General features: G+C 39.2%; 1 protein-coding gene across 3 annotated transcripts in view; it reads right to left on the bottom strand.

Annotated features, from left to right (window-relative positions):
• Positions 1 to 17,611, bottom strand: part of LOC136864364 (beta-1,4-N-acetylgalactosaminyltransferase bre-4) — a 51,939-nt gene extending 34,328 nt beyond the window's left edge. For 2 of the 3 annotated variants that reach the window (XM_067141263.2, XM_067141262.2), the window contains exon 1: positions 17,405 to 17,611. The gene's annotated coding sequence lies outside the window, so the exon portion shown is untranslated. Of the gene's footprint in view, positions 1 to 1,475; positions 1,608 to 17,404 lie in introns of those variants that run through there. The other variant, XM_067141264.2, reaches the window with a different exon arrangement.
• Between the last annotated feature and the right edge of the window lie 6,253 nt (positions 17,612 to 23,864).

Here is a 23,864-nt window from a genome sequence, read left to right as displayed (position 1 = left end):
CAACAAGAGTCACTGAAATATTTACCAGTCAGAAGAATAGGCACGCTCAACTGCTGTATAAGTAATGTGCCATTTGGTCAATTCGGTTCTATTTCTTTATTAATAGCTATTTAGTGTACGTATATTTAGGCTGATATATTTTGCTATACAGTATGTACTGTCTTTTGGAGTTTTTGTGGTACAGAATAGTATAGTACAGTACAGTATAGAAACCCATGTTTCAAAAATGCCTGCCTCAATCCCATATTCATGGACAAAAACTGTATATCGGGCCCAACTCGCGGAATTGATCACGAGCCACCACTGATGTACAGTATGTAAATAATAATAATAATATTATTTGCTTTACGTCCCACTAACTACTTTTTAAGGTCTTCGGAGACGCCGAGGTGCCGGAATTTAGTCCCGCAGGAGTTCTTTTACGTGCCAGTAAATCTACCGACACGGGGCTGTCGTATTTGAGCACCTTCAAATACCACCGGACTGAGCCAGGATCGAACCTGCCAGGTTGGGGTTAGAAGGCCAGCGCCTTAACCGTCTGAGCCACTCAGCCTGGCTGTACAGTATGTATCGCAACCATATTCCACCATATAAATTCAGCACACTGTATACACTTCAAGGTTATGCTGGTGTCTTCAAACAGTTAACTTGCTATAATAATAGAAACTTAACTCCTTTACATGAATGGGACATACAAATAATCCATGAACTGTAAATTCTGATCTATAGGCACCACAATTAGTGCATGAACTAATTTAATAAATTAAATTTAAAAATTAACATTCGTAATGTTCACCCATTTTCAGTGAACGTTTTAGGAACTGTTTATCAAAGGAAAAGATTAGTCATGATGAATGTAGGATAGCCTAATATACCATACAGTATTCTTATTTTTGGAATATAATCTGAACTGCAATAACTCAACTTACAGATCATAAATATATACAAGATATGGTAAGTTTTAGCATTCACAAATATTAAAGTTTCTAAAAAACTACTTTAGGCCCTAAGGTAAAGTATGAGGCTAGTCCTTCACTAATATTAGTTCCATCATTAATAGGATCATGGTAATTGGTCCTGGATAATTTACATGTACATTATTTGTTGTGTAGGTGTGTGAACAGCATTTTCACCCTCATGAAATGAAATAACGTATGGTTTTTAGTGCCAGGAATGTCCAAGGACATGTTCGGCTTGCCAGGTGCAGGTCTTTTGATTTGACGCCTTTAGTCGATCTGCGCATCATGATGAGGATGAAATGAGGATGAAGACTACACATACACCCAGCTCCCGTGCCAGCGAAATTAACCAATGATGGTTAAAATTCCCGACCCTGCCGGGAATCAAACCCGGGACCCCTGTGACCAAAGGCCAGCACGCTAACCATTTAGCCATGGAGCCGGACTTCACCCTCGTTGAATTATAAGAACATCTGTGGATAACAGAAGAAATGAAGCAGTACCTTGCACACTCACCAGATCAAGTCTGTCTTCAACAGCAGTTTTTCCAAATTGCCTTCATTATTTGTGCAAACCTGTAAGCTACAAGGTTGGTCCTGAGGCAAAGAGACAGAAACATGAAGAGGAAAATATTCAAGGCAGTTGTTCACGAGAGTCTGAAGGATAGGGAAAGATATATGGAAGCTCAATCCATTACAACACTGTGTTAGTTAAAGGCAAAACTGTCAATGTTAAAACTGTCTTATTTCTGGAGTAGCCTATGATTACAAACTCTACATCTGTATTGTTTAATAAACATTCAAACAGTTCCTGCTCCTGTGATAAAATATTCTGTCCTTGTTAATGAAACCCTGGATGTATCAGTATTTGTTTTGAACCAATGCATAAACAAGATAAGCCTAAATGGAGATAAGTTTCTAACCATGGGTGAATTAGGTTATCTGTTAGACTCTGTGGAAAAAGCTGATATGCAGATTAATGTACCCAATGACAGAGCAAACTGTGAGTTTTGTACGCGAGATTCTACAGACACTTGATTTATATGAGTACAAAAATAGCAAAATCATAAACTTTATCACTGAACAGTTGAAATTCCTATCATCAAAGAAAATTCCATATACTCCATCATTCATAATATTCTCTTGTTTATCTTACAGTATTTCTCCATGTGCTTATAGGTTTAACAGAGATTATGGTTATTTTGTAGGCCCTCATCCATCAACGATTCAAGGAGTGTGTCCTAGAACTTCGGCTCCCCTAGAAGGAGCCATATATATAAGTTAAATGTAAATTTCTTAAACCTTATGAATAGCCTGTCAACCTTCTAATAGATGAAATACATCTAAAAGAATATTCTGATTACAAAGGAGGAAGTGTTGTTGGTATGGTTAATGATGAATGTTTTCATGATTAGCAGTAAACTGAGTAGTTTTTAAAGATGTTGTTCATATCTTATAAGTCAAGAAATGTTCGGCTCCATGGCTAAATGGTTAGCATGCTGGCCTTTGATTACAGGGGTCCCGGGTTCGATTTCCGGCAGGGTCGGGAATTTTAACCTTAATTGATTAATTTTGCTGGCAGGGAGGCTGGGTGTATGTGTCGTCTTCATCATCATTTCATCCTCATCACGACACGCAGGTCGCCTACGAGAGTCAAATCAAAAGACCTGCATCTGGCGAGCTGAACTTGTCCTCGGACACTTCCGGCACTAAAAGCTATACACCATTTTTTTGTTTTTAGTCAAGAAATTAACAGGTGATAATTTGTATCACTAGATTACAAGAATCATATTGGGTCTCGAAGACAAAGGATTCGAAGTATTGTCTGTAATTCCAGATAATAATTCTGTTAATAGAAAGGCAATATCATCATTTTCAAATCCCCTGAAGTCTCTTATGTAGGCCTATATAACCATCCTAATGATTCAACGAGGCCTTTGTTTTTTGTAACTGACTCAGTACATATAATGAAGTTCATCTGGCATAACTGGTTAAAGCAACAAAAAAAAAAAATTCCTATATGATTTATCCTAGGCCTACATTTCAGAACAGTGATTCTTGCATGCATTGTGCCTGTTGATACCTTACTAATGCTATGCGATACTGAGCACAAAAAACTGGCAAAATATTGTTATGGTCTGACTTTGAAAGCAATGCGACTAAATAACTTAGAAAAACAAAATGCAAAACTAGCTCTGCAAATTTTCAGTAATGTCACAGCTAATGCCCTTCAAACACTAGGTCCAAAACAATCATTACCCTACTGTGTAGAAACATAAAATTATATTACTTTGTTTGTAAAATGGTGGAAAATAGTTTAGTTTTGTTTATTGCTTCCACCATCTACAAACAACATCTCAGCCATAACCCCCTAGTCATTGGAAAAATTAATTTGACTACCTATATTAGGTCAGTTTTCAAAATAACACATTCCAGAAACTCTTCTACACTATAAAATGCCTTTCTCCTTAAAAATGGTGACAGTACCCTGTTAAATGCACTTTTGTGTAATGTTTGAATTGGTAGTGGAAGCTTACTGTAGATCTTAAGCTGTTGGTAACAATGGCTTTTTGTACTTTTACTCTCCGGCTCCATGGCTAAATGGTTAGAGTGCTGGCCTTTGGTCACAGGGGCCCCGAGTTCAATTCCCGCGAGGGTCGGGAATTTTAAGCATCATTCGTTAATTCTGCTTGCATGGAGAATGGGTGTATGTATTGTCTTAATCATCATTTCATCCTCATCAAGACGCGCAGGTCGCCTACGGGAGTCAGATCAAAAGACCTGCAAATGGCGAGCTGAACATGTCCTCTGACACTACCGGCACTAAAAGCCATACGCCATTTCATGTACTTTTACTAAGCCTGGAGTGAGGAATATCCAGATCATTCTTGTATCTTGTGTCGTGCATATGGAATGTAGAACGTTCTTTAAATTCAGAAAGATTATCTTTTACATGCATAATATTTGTAAGAATATATAAACAGGTTGCTAGTTTTAAGGGGCCTAACATCGAAGGTCATCGGCCATATAAACAGGGATGAAACTGCCATCATTTTTAGGCTTACAAAGGAAGTTTTACAAGAGTCTCTAATTTGTAATCCAGCAATTAGATGAACTGCCTTTTTCTGTCAAATAAATACATTACCATATTTGATGTAGGACAATTACCCCATACAGAGGGTGAAAGAAAGCACGATGAGATGCAAATAGCATATCCTGACTGATGCAGGTTTTCAGTTTCCTCAGCATACACCACACCCTGGCTAAATCTCTTACAGAGTATTTCCCAGGTAAGTCTTATATCTGCATGTAGGCCTAATAATTTAACAGAATTATGGCAGTCATTATTTATTGTGTGATCCAAGGTAAATATAATATTTTCTGTTTTAGTGACATTAATAGTTAATTTATTGTGATGAAACCAGTTTTCAGCAATTTTAACAGATGTGTTGACTTGGTTTCTTAGTGTTGTCATATCAACAATACTATTTAAGAAAGTTGTATCATCAGCATATAGAACAGATGTGCAGGGAACATTAAATGCTAGATCATTAATATAGACCAAAATAGGAAAGGTCCCAAAATAGACCCTTGTGGGGCACCTGCTTTGAAAGTTTTCATATCGTATTTCTAATCGCTTACCGTATTACAAACTCTCTTTCCTTTGATGAAGACAAGATGCCATTAATTTCAGTTTTTGGCCCCTTACCCCATAATAACTGAGCTTGTGAATTAAGATTTCATGCGAGACACAATCAAAGGCTTTTGTCAGGTCAATTAATGTAGCACCTGTGACTGTTTTATTCCTAAAATTATTTGATATGGACACATTCAAGAGCTTTTATCATTGAATGACCATTTGTAAATCCAAACTGTTTGTTGTTATACATTAAATTATTTATGAAAAAGTACTCTACGAGTTGCATAAATATACAGGATTCAATCATTTTACTTAGAATAGGTTATTATTATACGGTGGTAATTTGATGGGCACATTCTATCTCCCTTTTTAAAGATAGGTACCACTTTAGACATCTTGAAACACTCAATAAAATCACCTTGTCTAAGTATTAAATATTTTTTAAATGTTTCATGTCAATAACTGCTTGGGTTATATTGTTGGAGAGATCATAAATGTCTTGGGCACTACAGGAATTCAAATTTGTAACAATACTTCTGATTGTTTTTGGATTTACCTCCACCCATCTAAAATCATTCAATACATTTGAGGGAAGAGCAAAATTATGCAACCAGTCTAAGAAATTAAGTTTACTACTTTTTTGCTATTGGCTTTACGTTGCACCGACACAGATAGGTCTTATGGCGACGAAGCGACAGGAAAGTGCTAGGACTGGGCCATGGCCTTAATTAAGGTACACCCCCAGCATTTGCCTGGTGTGAAAATGGGAAACCACAGAAAAAAATCTTCAGGGCTGCCGACAGTGGGGTTCAAACCCACTATCTCCCGAATACTTGCCGCACTTAAGCGACTGCAGCTATCAAGCTTGGTAAATTATGTTTACATGAATCTCCATCTGATGAAATGCTGTTATCATAATGACATGTGCTTTCATGTGCATTGATAAAATACATATTTTTTTTTTTTACACCGGGCGAGTTGGCCGTGCGCGTAGAGGCGCGCGGCTGTGAGCTTGCATCCGGGAGATAGTAGGTTCGAATCCCACTATCGGCAGCCCTGAAGATGGTTTCCCGTGGTTTCCCATTTTCACACCAGGCAAATGCTGGGGCTGTACCTTAATTAAGGCCACGGCCGCTTCCTTCCAACTCCTAGGCCTTTCCTATCCCATCGTCGCCATAAGACCTATCTGTGTCGGTGCGACGTAAAGCCCCTAGCAAAAAAAAAAAAAAAAAAAAAAAAAAAAAAATACCTATTACACTGATCAGGTTCTAGAGGAATCACACTTTTTTTTTTTTTTGCTAGTGGCTTTACGTTGCACCGACACAGATAGGTCTTATGGCGACGATGGAATAGGAAAGACTATGCTACTCACCCTGTAGCAACAATTTGAAACTGGCCCTTCATTTTCATAAAGTAGTTTGTTGAAATGGGAGTGAATGAAATCAAATAGCCAGCCCAAAGCCCTGATCTAAATCCAACTGGGCATCTCTGGGATTAGTTACAGCACCAGTAGACAGCCAGATCAGACCACCCCAAAATTCCTACAGAACTGTTTGCCATATTGCAAAGGGAATGGGAGAAAATATAAGCAGACTTCCACTGAAATTTTCTGGGAAGTTTTCCAAGAAGGGTTGAGAACGTAATAGCAGTGACGGGCAGATCTATGTGATACTGACACCATAGTAGCTCCAGTTAAGCCAATATCTGGTCATCAATGGCAACATAATGTAATTCACAAGTACCGTCTATTCCGGTATAAATAAGAGAAATATAGTAAAGTATTTATGTACATACTCAGTTTAAATACCTTTCCATAAATACAATTATCATCACAAGGTTTGCTATTCCAATTCCAATTTTAATCAAATTTCAAAATAAACTCCCAATATGCAAATATCTGTTGCAATTTAATGTTTACACGTAAATAATCAGTCAAGAGTTTATATATTCTTTTCATTGTTCTTTTCTTAGCAAATAATAATGTTATTGGATTTATGTCCAACTAATTACTTTTGCGGCTTTCAGAGACGCAGAGGTGCCGGAATTTTGTTCCGCAGGAAATCTTTCAAGTGCCAGTAATCCAGCAACATAAGGCTGGTCTATTTGAGCACCTTCAAATAGCACAAGACTGAGCCAGGATCGTACCTGCCAAGTAGGGCTCAGAAGATCAGCGCTCTACCATCCGAGCTAGTCAGTCGGCAAAGAATAACATCATAGTTATTTCTTTCATATATATATTTGCTCTTTCTTCCTGTACTGTAATATAAGTTGTTACTGAGAAAATGCCGTTATTTTAATGCAATGTATTCTATGAAGTACTGTACCAGCTTTCTGCTCCTCCTCTGATGTTCTGATACCATCTAGCAACAAGAGATATCTCTTTCCTCTCCATCCAAATCTTTCTCATTTTACAGGTATCTTCTATCAACTTGCAAAGAAGGGAGTCCAAATGTTACGAGAGAATTTCTGATATGAATAAAAAGTTCAAGAGCCACAGTAAATTCCAGACATTTCAGGTTGTACTTTGAGAGCCAGTCTTTCACCCTTCACTTTTTATTTAAATATCTGTAAACACTTCAACCTATGTTGACTGTGAGGCTACTTGGTATACCCCCAGTATCTTTCTGATATTCCCATTACCTTCAAACCTTGGACAGCTTACACATGGGAGAAACAGAACTCTTGCTGGAGCGAATATTTACTCAGGAAGAAAACTTAATGACAGATGTCTAGCTATGAATGTATGCATCTCCACAACAATGTGCAATGTTGCCACCAACTACAGAGGGTTGATCACATGGTTTTAAAACTTGTGCAGATTCCTCCCTAAACTTCACGGCTTGCATTGATAACAGTTCCACTTACTTTATTCTCTGGATTCCAAGAGCCTTACTTACAGAGAAGACAAATATTTATTAGACATTTTTGTTGCTGCTGCTGCTACTACTACATATAATTTCAGTTGCCAGATTGGGTTGTATGCTGATGTTAGATCCACAAATACTATAACAGTCTTATTTCTGTCTTGAAATCCTGTCTGAGAATGGATGGATTATTCCATTGCCTGATCACAACTTCACCTCTGCCTGAATCCTGCTTGTTAAACAAAAGTCACCAACCACCATGCGAGGTGCTACTTCTGACAGCATAAATGGGCAAAAGTCAAGTCATTATTGTGATTGCAGTGATACACCTCAAACAATCCATCACATAGCCAGGGGCGGCTGTATATTTTGTGCTGAAGTGCTGCAGCATATTGTCTATTTGAAAAATAAATTACTTTAATAATATTATCGACCATCATATACAGTGCATTGAAAAAGACGTCAGCCAAAGAATAGGAAATCATTCAACTCCCCTCACAACCAGGTAACTAGTCATCCGCTCCACACCAGGTGCTGTGCATATCATAGCTCTGCGAGAATTGCCTTTTGACAGAAAGCAGGAACTCTGCCTTTTGCACATGCGTGCCCAACTTTTCCGATGTGCTGTGGAAGCAACAGCCAAGGATACCACTTCACAGTGAGCCTTCGTTCAACCACAGAGAGGCAGCACTGGTCACACTTGCATTTCGACCGAAATGAGAACGTGCCAGGTGGCACCCTCTTTACTCAATGGTAGTATTTATGAGGGGATCACTCAAAGCAAACAGAAAAATAAAATACTGTAGAGGAAGCCATCACCTGTTCCCGCTAGTTCCTTTTATACTCTCAACTTGCCTATTCCATAGTCACATTTGTAAATCGACAAACTAAAATTGTACTTTTTATGTTGTCAAAATAAGGACAAGATATTGTGATTTTCTTTAATTACAAAATGTCTAGTATATAAATTTTACTATAACAACATGACATGTAATTTTGCATTACAACATTGCTGGTTTTATTTCAATGATTTTAGATGTTCTGCTTTTGCGTGCTTACACCAAGTGTTTCTGAGTTCATGAATGTTTTGTCATTGCACGTGTTATTGTGTGTCTAATTAGTTTTGTATGAGGAATGTGCATATGTGTTGGGGTTGTTTGTGTATTTGTTCAGTATTGAAAACTCAGTGGAGAGCCTCTTGAAAACCACATTTGTTTCTAAATATTTACATTTTTTGGAGGGGGGATGGGTTACAGCACATAACTAATTTTCTGCACCAGCTGTCACTGCACATAGCTAAGATTAGGTGGAACCATTCAAGATTTACATACAGTTACTGAAGAAGCTGTTGTACTGGCTGACTAACTTGGTGATACAGCTTTGATATTCGGGCTACCTGCTATCACGTCTACAGTATGTTACATCAAGGAGTATGCACTAGTGAAGTTAAGAAATATTTTGTGATGATGTTTTGTTGTTTAAAGGGGCCTAACAAATTTTTTTACAAGTTGCTTTACGTTTTGCCTGCTGCCATTTCTTGATGGATACAGTACTTTTGTATCCATCTCTTGGCACAGGCCAGAGTAAAGTGTAGCTTTCACCGAAGTCCCAGTCTCATCCATGGCTGTGACAATATGGAAGCTGCTGGGGTATGGTTGGTGCTGAGTAATGGCATTCAGAGCACGACTAATGCATCTGAGTGTTATGAAAGGTGTTGCTCATAGGGTCAGTCGTGCTGCAATAGCACTTTCTGACACAGCTAGGAAAGCAATGGCAAACTACCTCACTCCTCGTCTTGCCTAGTACGCCTCATTTAGGTGCTGCCATTGGTTTTTGCGGTTTCCGTATAACTGCATAACCTTTGGTGGTGCTATCTGAGGATCCAACCAGCCTCTGGGCTGATGACCTAACAGACACGGCTTTACGTCACCCGACACAGATAGGTCTTATGGCGACGATGGGACAGGAAAAAAGGGCTAGGAATGGGAAGGCGGTGGCCATGCCCTTAATTAAGGTTCAGCCGTAGCATTTGCCTGGTGTGAAAATGGGAAACCATGGAAAACCATCTTCAGGGCTGCCAACGGTAGGGTTCGAACCCTCTACAGACATGCCAACTTTCAAAACTAAAAAATCAGGAGAAATTAGGCAGCGAATCGCGACGTATTACGACACGTCACTGATGGCAGAACATGTACTAATTCATAATAATTCAATACAGTAACAATTCTATTTGGCCTACATATATATTTTTCATCATTTATATGTGAATACCCTAAATACTGGACATACCTGAACTGTAGGAACATGTGACTTTTCATCCTTCAACATGGAGATCACGTTGTTCAACACACCCGTAGCTGACTTAGCCCTCTTCAGAAACTCGGAACTAAATTTTTGCTCAAAGCACTTGTCTTGCTGACAGATTTCAAGGTTAAAAGTGTCTCCAAAGTTTGTTCAGACAGAAAGGATCTGAACTGTGTTTCTGTCTTTGTGATTCTGCTAAAATTTCTCTTCCATTCTGCATTGCTATGTGAAATTGATAAAGCAAGCATCGCCTTAGAGAGTCTGTCATATTTAAGTACGCCATCAGCTGATTTCATCTGACCTACCAACGCCCATTGAATATCAATTCTTCCTTTTGTCAGGTCTGTTTCTTTGAGCTAAAAGTTACAGAACTGGGAGCGTAGAATATCAGTTTCTTTATCTAAATGTTCCGTTTCACTAGTTCCCTATCATCAGATCACAATCATCCTTTTGATTTGCTGGAGTATGATAATCTACATCAAGGAGAGAGGAGGAGCTTTTAATAACGTGTGGTTTCACAAATATTGCCATCACATTCTTCAATAGTTCCTCCAAAACTGACCTCAGTAAGTGGATATGCGGCTTACTTGACTGAAGAGCTACGTTTGGATTATCACAGATATCTATAAAACTTGAGAGAAAAAGGCACAAAGATTTATGTAAGTTTGATGAAAGGAACATGAACAGTCATTCTTCATGTGACAATGCATGGCTCTTAGTGTCATCAGTAGTTTCATTTTTTTTTAGTGAAACTGATGACTGGGTTTTCCTTTTAACTGAGGAGTGTGGTGAAATGTTATGACAATCTTTCACCTTTTGAGACGAACAAGACACAACTGCACTTAAACTGTGCTTAGGAATTTTGTTAAGTCTTCAAATTTCCCATCTGAGAATCCTTACTCACAATTTCGTTCCTACCGAGCTCGATAGTTGCAGTCGCGTAAGTGCTGCGAGTATCCAGTAATCAGCAGATAGTGGGTTCGAATCCCGCCATCGGCACCCCTGAAGATGGTTTTCCGTGGTTTCCCATTTTCACACCAGGCAAATGCTGGGGCTGTACCTTAATGAAGGCCACGGACGCTTCCTTCGCACTCTTAGCCCCTTCCTATCCCATTGTTGTCATAAGACTTATCTGTGTCGGTGCGATGTAAAGCAAATTGAAAAAAAAAAGTCGCTCCTGAATAAAGTAACCAAAGTGTCCCACTGCAGCAAAATCCTACCTAAACACCTTCTTAGTGATAACCATAGAGTAGGCACATGCTCCAGAATTTTCCTGATCTCTGTGATGTGTGAAGTCTGAAACTCTCTGAACTTTTCTTTCCTCGTTGCACTCCTTTCCTGATAATAAAATATATCAATTATACTTTCATCTACATTTACGGGCAAGCACGCCGCACCCTTCTCTGCAGCATGATTAATTAGGTGACAAGAGCAGCCTGTGATGATAATGTTACTATTTTCCCGCTTCAAACATCCTTCAAACACCATTCTTTAATCCTACCATTACTGGAGCATTAACAGCACCAAGAGCTAGGCAGTTTTTTAATGGAATGTGGAATTCTCGAAAAGTTGAGAGCAAAAGATTGGCAATGTTAGCTCCAGTAGCATCCCCTTCTAAATCAGGCACAGGGAGTAGACAACAGAATTTCATTGAGTTCAGGCCAAAAATATATTACTACAATGGGATATATTTTCAAGTCGCTTTTATTGCTACCATCAGTAGCAACCGAAAATGCATTCACCTGCAAATGTGATGCAATTTTTGCCGTTTCTTCCACGCACATTTCTGTAATGATAGCCGCTGTTTTCGTTTTAGCACACCCATATTGTTTAGCGATTTCCGAATCAGGAAACATTTTGTGAAACAAAGGTCCCGCGTGATCGACACATTTTACAGGCAGGTTACCGGTATGTTCTACGATAAATGACGTAAATAACGCCTCAGCATTCATCACAGGATTTACATCTTGGAATTTACATGAAAAGTTCAGTTTCTGTTTTCTTTCCACACACTGGACACTCTTCTCATGTTTTTTCGTTTGCATATGCTTGAGTATGTCGCACTGTCCGCCGCGCTCAACTTAAAAATCACACCTATACATATAGTACAAAATGTGAACATTGGTCCCTTCCTGGATTCACTCAAACTCTACAATATATGCAATTTAAACACTGCATCATATTTATTTTTTAACATTTTGGCCAAAACAAATATTAAGACATAACACGAGCACTTCTGCAGGTCCCGGCCCGCGTAGACGACTATGGCGCGCTACTTCTGAGGTTAGGTTACTCGCTTGATCAAAGAAGAGCACATGACTAACCACCGTGCCCATACTGCCATCTGGTATCATTATTAGAACTACTATCGACCAGTCATAGTCATCCATATATCGATAGAACGAGGAATTCCGCGGGAGTTTAAAATAACACGAAAATTACTGATACTGCTCTAAAAATCGGGAGATCTGTCCCGGCGATCGGGAGATCGGAAGGAACGATGAAAAATCGGGAGTCTCCCGCTCAAATCGGGAGACTTGGCAAGTCAGCCTCTATCTCCCGAATACTGGACGCACTTAAGCGACTGCAGCTATCGAGCTCGGTGGCCTAACATCTAAGTCACTGGCCCCTGGAAATATTTTGCAGAAGTAATAAATCCGCAGAATATTTGTAACAAATATAGCGTATTAGCTGTACTATGATATTATAATTGTTTCCCCACAAAGTTAATTAGAACTTTTTGTGTCTCACTTTTTAAGACCATACATGGAATACATTATTTGTTGTCAGTCTCCTTGGCTGAATGTTCAGCGTAGTGCTCTTCGGTTCAGAGGGCCCCGGGTTTGATTCCTGGCCAGGTCAGAGATTTTAAACTTAAATGATTAATTCCCTTGGCTTGGAGACTGGGTGTTTGTGTTATCCCCAACATCCCTGCAACTGACACACCACACACAACACAATAACACACAGCATCCTATACACTGCAGATGCCGCCCAACCTCATGGGAGGGTCTGGCTTACAAGGGCTGCACCAGGTTAGAATTAGCCAATCATTTTAAAATTATTTTTTGTTTCATGCAACAAGCTTTTAATTTGCAAACTGAAACAGACAATTAGATCAGCATGTATTGTGACATTTTTAATTCTTCAGTCCTCCACTGTCTGTTTGATAACACATCACAATACATTATAGCCAATCTAGAAGAGCACATTGTCAGCTAAGTCTTCAGCCCAGAAGATGGTTAGATCAATAGCACTACCAAAGGTTTTAATGCAATTATAGCGAAACCGCAAAAACCCATGGCAGTGCCATGGCGAGGTATACAAGGCATAATAAGTAATAAAGTAGTTTGCCACTGCTTTTCTCAATGGGCCAGAAAGTGCTATTGCAGCATAACCTGCCCAGTAAGTAGCATCTTTCATAATACACAGACACTTTAAAATGCTCCAAATGTCATTACACAGCACCACTTGTAATTCAGCAGCTTCATTACTGTTGTAGCCATATATGAAACAGAAACTTTGGTGGAAACTACATGTAACTCTGCCCTGTGCCAAGGGACGGATGCAAAAATACTGCATCCATCAAGATACAGCAACAAGCTAACATACTTGCATTATTCTGGATGCCACAAAGAGAATCTAGTCCTAGATGCAGCATTTTGAACAAACAAGCTGGCAAGGAAGTAGATGAACTTGCTCATCCAGATAATATGTTACCTGATCCATGGAGCACCAACTGAAACGTAAAATTCAGATGTATTTACATGGAAAGACACGTAGGATGGATCAACAAATTTTCTGGTCCAGTACACAAAACATAAAGGTCGATAGTTTGGCACATTCATTTAGCAACTTTCTCCTGTGTTCACGACTGTATGCTTCAATAGTAGCATAGCGAACAGTTCCATACTGAACCTCGTTAAATACAAGAGGCCCAAGTCAATGGATCAACAAGAATGTTTAAAAAAACCTATTTCAGAATACACTTCTATCAAGTCAGCATCTCTTAAACAATCTCCGGTAAAGTGAAAGTAATATGTACAACATTATTACAGCAACGGGTGGTCATTCATCTGTATACAGCCACTCTTTCCAAGTGTCTGGGGCAAGGCTATGGAACACACTCCCTGTCAGTATACGTAATAGCTAGAGACGGGAATTATAGGCACGAATAGGTTAGAATGCAAACGTATTTAAGCAAGGCGCAGGTGCATGTTACCCGCATGACGGTTCTGCGGTGAGATTTGCATATATATTATCGGTCTGGACAAACAGAACCCCAAAAATTTATGGAATTCCCCGACATAACTGTAGACCGGCTGGATTACACTTCTTCAAATACGTTTGCATTCTAACCTATTTGTGCCTATAATTCCCGTCTCTAGTAATAGCACTTCAACAGTCTCATTTAAACGGTCTTGTCGAGATTTCCTCTTAAATACGTGACCAGCTTGTATGAATGTTAGTGTGTATGAGTGCAATTATAATTTAGAACTATTGTTAGGTGATGTAGATGTAGATAGGCTAGATAATATTAATCATTAAAAATAATAATTATAATCTGTTATAATATTACTCCATAAATTTACGTAGCTCTTAGGGTCGGCTAATGTTATTTTACCAAAGTATGTAATTATGTACGGTATGTAGTGGTTAAGTGTAGGAGAGGGCCGTGAGCCCTAACTTCGCCACATACAAAGGCATAAAATAAATAAATAATAATAAATAAATAACATTCAGAAGCAAAAATATATGGAGATGAAAATCCCCAAAATTCAAACATATGTACTGTTGTTACAGAAAATGATAGAGGGATAAGAAAACCAAATCCAAAGGGCACTAAGGAACTTTTGCAATGTGAGAAAACGCTTTAGACTTTTTCAAAATAATTTCCACCACACTCAATACACTTCCCCATACGTGGAAACCAGTCACTGAACCAACTTTGCCACTTTTCTTCGGTTACATTCTCATACTCTTGATCCCATGCTGGCAGAACCTCCTCGTCGGATGCAAAACGCCGCCCTTTCAGCTTCATCTTCAATTCTGGGAAGAGTGCGAAGTCACATGGGGCAAGATCAGGACTGTATGGAGGGTGATCAAGCACAGTCAATCCTGATCTGGCAAGAAAATCCATTGTTACAGTAGCACAATGTGCTGGAGCATTGTCGTGATGCAAGAGCCAAGTGTTCAGCCGTGACCTTGGACGGAGCTGCTTGAGAGTATGGATGACCTGAGGCAGACAAGTCTCGCTGTGCCACTCCGTAGAAACTGTCCTTTGTATTTCTAGCACAACCCGAGTCAGGATGCCCCATTTAGTGAAGAATACTGCAATCATCCTTTTCTTCACTGACCTTGACTTTTGCGCAGTCACAGGAGTACCCTCATCTTCAAACAGCCACACCTTGTTCTGGGATTTTGTTGAGACATTGTAATAATAAAGCCAAGTTTCATCACCTGCAACGATGCTATTGACGTTACGCGAAGTCCCATTTTCAAACTGTTTTAGCATTTTTTGGCACAGTTTCACTCGATGTACCCTTTGTTCCTCTGAAAGTGAATTGGGTACCCAAAGGGAACAAACCTTTCTAACATGGAGATGGTGGTGTAGAACTGAATGAATAGCTGGTGCAGGGATGTGGAGGGTCTCTTCTACCTGCCGATATGTCAACCGCCACTCTTGCTGCAACATTTTCCTCACAGCTTCAAAGTTTTCCTCAGTCATTGATTCAGACGGTCGCCCAGAACGAAGATCGTCTTCAACCCCAAAATTTCCCCTCTGGAACTCTTTGTATCAGCGGAAAATTGTTGTCCAATGTGGACAGTCTTTCCCCAGCACAGGAGTCATTTCCTCCAGGCACTGGTCAACAGTTAATCCACGAGCAAAAGTGTAGCGGATAATTGCGTGATATTCACCTTTAGACCACACAGACATCTTAACTTGTTTTCAATCCCACTACTTGGCAACAACTGGTGTAAAGGTCGTGCCTTGCTGTCTTCTAGACCGCTTTTCACCCATCTTTTCATCCCTCACCATAACAGGGGTGTCCAGCCAACCATTTTTGCGTATTGCAAAACTTTCCTAGTGTCCTATGTATAACCGAATAGTGAACACAATGACAACACTACATAAAGGAGTATTTCATGAATGCACAAGCAGATGTTTAAACAAAATCCTCAGAAAATCAAATATTCTCATAGCACTGCAATACATGAACATGCCACTTAAAAAATCACTCCATAAAAAAAGTTTCCTTTCATCAAACTACCCTTCACTCAATGCTACCTAACTGGCATAAATTAATACTACCCAAACTCCTGTTACAGAATCATTTTCTAACTTTCGCTAAATTACTAATACCAGTATCTTTGCTTAAATTTCAGTCAATGGTGTAACTACTTAAGTCAACGACAGAATTCTGGGGATCAAAAGAACAGACTAAATGTCTTTGGTCTGAGGTTATGTCAATGCAACATTTAGCTAGATTGGATCAGTTACAACTTTCAAATGGCTTTTTGGTTGCACTTCCCTTTTTTTTTTTTTTTAACTTGCTTTACGACGATGGGATAGGAAAGGGCTAGGAGTGGGAAGAAAGCGGCCGTGGCCTTAAAAAGGTACATCCCTAGCATTTGCCTGATGAAAAAATGGGAAACCACGGAAAATCTTCAGGGCGCCGACAGTGGGGTTCAAACCCACTATAATACGAATGCAAGCTCTCAGCTGTGCACTCCTAAACGCACGGCTCACTCGTTCAGCGGTTGCACTTTCTGGAACATATAGAATGCAATGCCCACTTAAACCCCCAGCCCCAAGGCGCAAGAGCCCCAAAGAGCCATGACCTACCAAGGCCCTTACACCGCCAATGAAGTCAAATTTAGTTATAGTAAGGAGTACTAAGACTAATAAAGAAGATTAAAGCACTTCTCCTGAATGTTAAAAACCCAAGGTTTATCACGAAATGGCCACTTATAGACCGCATCAGCAGGGTAGTTTACTCAATAGGCCTATCACTTCGTATGTAACGAAGTTCCCAAAAAAGGCTTTGCTTCCTCCGCACATAATTTAAGCGGCAAAAAATACTCCTTTATTCAGAATTGATCAGGAAAATGCCAGCATCAGAGGTGAGGTAACTTTTCTTCTAGAGTCTTATTTGGGGTCAGGTTAGTCATACCAGTAAGTTTCAAGTACTTCCTTTGTAGAGTCAGAATACCAGTATTAAAGGAGTAGGTTAATTTTTATTAGGGCGTGGTTTCATAACGATATTGTATTACGGATATTGCAAAACAACAGTAATGCGTACGTCTTGATGAATCATACGGGTTTCACGGCATGTATAGGTTAAGTCCACTCTAATAAACAAGTTATTTAAGAAACTTAAGTGAATGAATTGTCAGACTTTAATTAAAGGTAAGCAATCAGTAAGACGAATATACGAAAGCAATTACAAATAGGGGGAGAAAAAAAGTTCTTCCAACTTCCCTGCAGATGAAGGTTAAGAGTACCGGCGAAGACTACACGTTTATTTCAAAATACAAGAAAATCAGTAAGTACTGATCAAGAGTAACACAACGGAACGCTTAACATGTCCCCTAAAACGAAGTCTAACTTAAGCAATAAACTTCTAGTCTGCTTACGTTAAAACTGGTCCTCATTTCACTTGAGCTGATTCTTCACAACTAATCATTTAATTTGAAAACATCATCTCCACCATACCAGCTGATGTGAAATATAAGAGAGCATTACAGGCGGTAGGAATTAACACGTCGTAATTAAACAGTCTGAGACTAACAAATACCAGGCAATAACATTACAATTACGGCTTAATTCTCCACCGCGGCCCAGCCTTAGTCATTACTCAAAGGCCAAAAAATCGACCAGTGTCGCCAGGTGTGAAACAAAAATGTACCTACATTTCCCTAGAACCGTATTAAATTCCCTACTTTACGGTTTAATGTAAAAAATAAGTGAGAATTACAATAAAATAATATTTTTAGGAAGGAATTAATTCATACAGACAGTAATATTTCAACAGGACGAATAGAAATGCATAGTGTGACGACTTCTGCTGGTTGATTTGTTCCTACACTACGCGGCGCTGGTGTAGAAAGAAGGTGAGCCCAGCGCCGCGCTGGGTGAGCTGTCTCCGAACATGTGATTCTAAATGAGATCTGATGTGACTTAATTAGGAATTTATCGTTTAAATAAATGATTTTAAACCGTGTCTTAATTATTGTGATGTTTCAGGACGGTGCATTCTGTTTACTGACCGATGACTGTGTTTATGGGCGACTGTGTTTTCGTTCAAATTAAGATAAAGCGTTCGTTGTTTTGAAAGTAATATATGCAAAATACTTAGGAAATATTTTGCATTTAGTAGTAATTTAATGATATTACTTCTGAAATTGGCACGTCAGTATCTTGACGAAAATCTCAAGCGTGCGTGTGTCTATAGAGCTATGTGCTCTTTCATTAATTCACTCCGAAATCAAACTCAGTTGCAATTATCAATGATAACCTTAAAAACCTATGTTCACTGTTAGTGTACATGCTACGTAATATAAACATATTTATAACTCTGCATGCACCCACATCATTGTTAGGTACCGGTAGGTCATACACATTTAATTCTTATATAACTACTTAAATTATATATTAACATGATGGATCTTAAGAGCACTTCACCCCATCACAAGCTAACTGGACACATTTGACATTTTTCGGGTATGTTTTGCGGTCGTACGAGCCTACATTTCATTCCTTACTTCTTTTACTTGGAAATAAAATCGGCATCGTATGTCTTGGAAAATTAATTTTGGTACCAAGTCCTGATTATGTTCAGTACAGCACCCAAGCCCATGAGAAAGAGTAATTGGAGGAAAACTATCCCGGAAGTCTTGAAATATTTCTCCCCCTAATTCTTCTTGTACACTAAAATTTCTCACAACTTCCTCTACATGAGAAAAAAAAAAAGATAATTAATTCCTCGTCAAATCAAAATGCCTGCATCTCCTCTGTTTTAAATAAAATGGCGTATGGCTTTTAGTGCCGGGAGTGTCCGAGGACAAGTTGGCTCGCCAGATGCAGGTATTTTGATTTGACGAGGCGACCTGTGCGTCGTGATGAGGCTGAAATGAGGATGAAGACCAGGGGCGGCTTTTCAGGTGAAGTGCCACTTCACCACTTATTTTTTTTTACCATAATGAATTACTTAAATTTATTTTTCTTATGACATTTGTTGGTTTTACGAAAAGAAAATGTTTTATTGTACGGCGTTTGGAGTACCAAGAGCTCGCATCACTTGATGAGAACCAGGGGAACTCACGAAAGCGCCGGCTGTCGGCCACAGTACGGCGCGTGAGACTGAGTGAAGACGAGAGATTCCGCAGCTGCCTCTACCTCCAAAGTGCTCCCTCCTAGCGCTTGGCCTTGGTGGTTGCCATGACAACCGTGACGTCACCCGCGTACTTTCTACATAGCGGAATGTGCTAGTGAAGTTGTCGGAAGAGCGGAATGTTTCGTAGTCCCTGCGTCATCCTGTGTGAAGTACGAGAGTTATGTATCCCGACAACTAGTGTCGAGTCCAGGACTTTCACAGTCCAGAATTTGGGATTTTAAATATATATTATAAACTAAGACCATACTTGGTCGTTTCACGAGGAAGTAAAATTATATTGCTTCACATTATTTCACTTAGGAAACGCTCTCCAAGAAACATGGGTTTCTTGAGAATAACAAACTTTGACAATAACAAGATTACCCTCCTTTTCTGAGAAAATATGTGTTGTTCAGATTTGGTGGCACTCACGACTTACTGCAATATTTCACAAGTGTGTTGCAATATTGCTCAACTATACGTCACCAACCCATCTTGTCATAAACATGTAAGATTGTTTTCCAGTGGACTGACACGTGATTGTAACCTGAAAGCTAAGCATATAAAACCAATAGTCTCATAAGACTTATCACTCATTCGTCAACCAGTCAGCTACAGACTAGTAAGCTCTCAGGCTTCGCACGTCTCGGATCACGGGTTCGATCCCTGATCATAGTAGAGATGTAATTAATCTACAGTTGTACATAGGAATAATCAGCTAAGTTAATAAACAAGTAACATCAAATTGTCTTCTCATTTCGATTGAATAGATAAGGCTCAGCGCGATATTGAACTATCGGAACCTGATAGCTCAGTACCTGTAAAAATATAAATGTTGTTGAGCTACAAACTTAACTGGGGGCCTGCGTCCGGGATGGCTAATGATTATTCACAATAATCTACGAGTAAGGTGGTGAAGTTTACTGACAACCTCACAAGGAGGCCTTTCGTGACTTTGCTAGCGACACCAAATTAGCCATTCGCAACACTGAGAAATCTATTCATCGGAAGCCAAGCTGCTCTGAAAGAAGTAGAACGACAACTCCGCCAGGGGCCTTTCGACTACTTCATCATCGCAGACTGTCGGAGGCGAGCGACAACTCCTCAAGGAAGGGGCCTTTCGACACATCCGCCTACTGACAACGCCTGTCGACCTGCTGGAACCGACAACGCTGATCAGGCGCCTTTCGGACCATCACGACGACCAGAGAAGACACCCGACTTCCACAGCTCATGCAGGATGCAGTCAACGCTGATCATCTTTTCATGCCTGTAAGTCTACTACAAATACCTTATTTGTGAGCCTGAATATTAATTAGCTTGGTTCATTTCATGTGTAACAAACGAAGCCAGCGAATGAGCACTAAACAAAACTAATAATAATTTCTTGCCTTTCATATTAACGTGAATATAGTGTAGAATCTATAAGACCTTTCGCTTGTCACAGTTAATTGAATTAATAATCATTTAAATATTTATTATACTTATTCATTACTAATAAGCTCAACATGTCAGAAACAGAGCTATTATCAAAATTTGAATACGCGCAAATTCAATTACTACCTGAATTTAGCGGCAGTTCATCTTGCAGTCTAGATTATTTTATAGCAAGATGTGAATCTTTTCTGAACACGCATAAAAGAGCTGCCACAGCTCCCAATGCGGCCATAATTAATGACTTTCTTTTTAATGTAGTTAAAGCCAAATTAAAAGGAGAAGCATGCAGCATCTTAGACTTAGACGCTAACAGTAATTATGAGAAATTTAAAGAAAAACTCATAAGAAAATATGGTAATGTCAAAGATGAAAGACTCTTGGTTCAAGAGATCTCGAATTGTTACCAGAAACGGAACGAGTCGTATACAGAGTATCATGACAAACTGGACACATTGACTCTTCAATGTAAAAGTTTGTGTAAAATAAACTATCGGGATCAGATTCTAGAATTAAAACTTCGAGAATTAGAAGACTTGAGTTTGACCACATTCAAAGCCGGTATCTTAGAACCTTACCGTTCTTTCTTAAGATACGCACACATTACAGACCTAAATCAAGCGCTCAGACTTTGTCGATCTTTTGACAATGACAGGGCACATGAGAGTTACATAGATCAGTTGAGAGGAACACCAAAGTTACCTCCTAACAGATTTCAAAACACTCAGCCAGTAAATTACACAAGACACAACCCATTCATAAATCACAACATTAATACCCAAGAAAGACCAACTAATCAATTCATACCTCAGAATCAACCTAACCGATCATTCTTTAATAACAATCCAAATCAATCTAACTTCAAACCTTTCCAGCCTACGAAGCAACAACCTTTTAAATCCACAGCTCCGACGAATCGTCCTTACCCTACTCCAAATAACATTGGTAGACGTTTCACTCCTACTAACCGCCCAAACCAAAGCTTTCCGCAACCTATGTCTGGTGTTTCAACCGTTAGAGGAAATGTAAATTCTCACATGGAACCACTTGAAAATACACAGCCAGAAGAATTATATTCCGTAGCAGGAATATTTCAGCAAGAAGATGAGTTCGACCCTCAGTCAGACTCACCTAACTTTTCAAATGAATATAGCATTGAGGTTAACTCTCCCTACTGTTCAAATGAGTACGACAATGAAGAACAATGTCAGGATTTTCGTATAACCCAGTCATCCAAGTCGAAGACTTAAACAATATTTGTAATACTCCCAAATTACCATTTATCAACCTATTTGGACTAAAAATTTTGATTGACAGTGGTGCTTGCAATTCAATCATGAATCCGTCAATAGCACATACATTATTTTCAGATTTTATATTCAAGGACCCATTTTGCATACAATCGGTTCACTCTGAAACAATAGGAGAAGACAATGTCCGATTTCCTATTTTTTCCGAATATAATATTGACACCCCTGTAAATTTCAGAGTTATGCAATGGCATAATTATTTCGACGCATTAATTGGTACTGCTGATTTTGCCCGATTAAGAGCAAAAATTGACTATGCATCGAACCTAGTTGTTCTAGCCAACAAAGACATACCTTTTCACTTTCACTCCTCCAATAAGCAGAAAAGTTTTCAACCAACATTAGATGCGCACACTACTGCTATTCCAGTCAATATTCAACAAGGAGACGTATACGTTCCTGGGTTCGAATATGATGGAAAGTATTTTTCAGATGCAATTTTATGCGCTGAGGACTACCATGTTCTTTATCCAACAAACACCCAATTGAAACAAGAATTCACTGAACCTATTTTAGTTGAGCCTTTAGACAATATAATTATTCAACCATTAGAAATAAATTCAATCACAGAAAGAGACATTAACGAATATCTTCGTACCCAACACATGAACGATTTACAAGACCAGGCAATTCGAAGCGTATGCTCTGAATTCTCAGACGTTTTCTACTACCCAGGATGTGACTTGACATTTACTAGTGCAGTAAAACATTTCATCCGCACTACAGATGAAGATCCGGTACATCAAAGGAACTATAGGTATCCACCCACATTAAAGAAACTACTAAATGACGAAGTAGAAAAGCTACTTGACCAAGGAATAATCACGCATAGTGAATCTCCATATTGTAATCCTGTCTGGATTGTACCCAAGAAGCTAGACGCTTCAGGGGAAAAGAAATGGAGATTGGTTTTAGACTTTCGACAGCTAAATAGAAAGACGATCGAGGATAAATATCCCCTCCCAAGAATAACAGAAATTTTAGACAACCTCGGTCATTGCCAATATTTCAGTACTTTAGATTTAGCCCAGGGATTTCACCAGATAGAAATGGATCCCCGGTCTATAGAGAAGACTGCTTTTACTATTGACAATAGGCATCTAATGTTCAGAAGAATGCCATTTGGTCTTAAAAATGCTCCAGCCACTTTTCAGCGTGTAATGGACAATGTCCTACGCCCCTTTTTGTATAAATTCTGCTTTGTGTATATTGATGATATAATCATATATAGCAAATCTCTAGAAGAGCACATGCAACACTTAACTCTTGTGCTGCAGAAATTAAGGGAAGTAAATCTCAAGATACAACTCGACAAAACGGAGTTTCTCCATAAAGAAGTCGCCTTTCTTGGACACGTTGTATCACGAGATGGAGTAAAACCGAATCCTGAAAAAATCAGAGTAGTCAAAGACTACCCTATTCCGAAATCCACCAAGGAAATTAAACAATTTCTTGGCCTAGCTGGATTTTATAGAAAATTCATAAAGGATTTCGCGAAAGTAGCACAACCCATGGTTCGCTACCTAAAGAAAGGAACAAAAGTCGACGCAGAAAATGCTGAATACAAGTCCGCATTTAAAACTCTTAAGACCCTTTTAATAAATGCTCCTGTGCTAGTCTACCCAGACTTCGAAGAAGCATTCACGTTAACTACGGACAGTTCAGATTTTGCTCTGGGAAGCGTTCTGTCACAGAAAGGACACCCCATAGCGTACTACTCGAGAACCTTAAATCCCGCAGAAAGAAACTACTCCACAATAGAAAGAGAGTTACTCGCTATCGTAGATAGTAGCAAACATTTTAAGCCCTATCTATGGGGACGGCACTTCCAAGTAGAATGTGACCACCGCCCGCTACAATGGCTCTTCACTCTGAAGGACCCAAGTTCGAGACTTTATCGATGGAAGATAAAACTCGGAGAATTTGACTTTGACATTAAGTACGTCAAAGGCAAAACTAATTATGTAGCAGACGCAC

The sequence above is a fragment of the Anabrus simplex genome, chromosome 2 (genome assembly GCF_040414725.1).
Source record: "Anabrus simplex isolate iqAnaSimp1 chromosome 2, ASM4041472v1, whole genome shotgun sequence".
NCBI lineage: Eukaryota > Metazoa > Arthropoda > Insecta > Orthoptera > Tettigoniidae > Anabrus > Anabrus simplex.
This window is presented reverse-complemented; position numbering and strand designations above follow the sequence as displayed.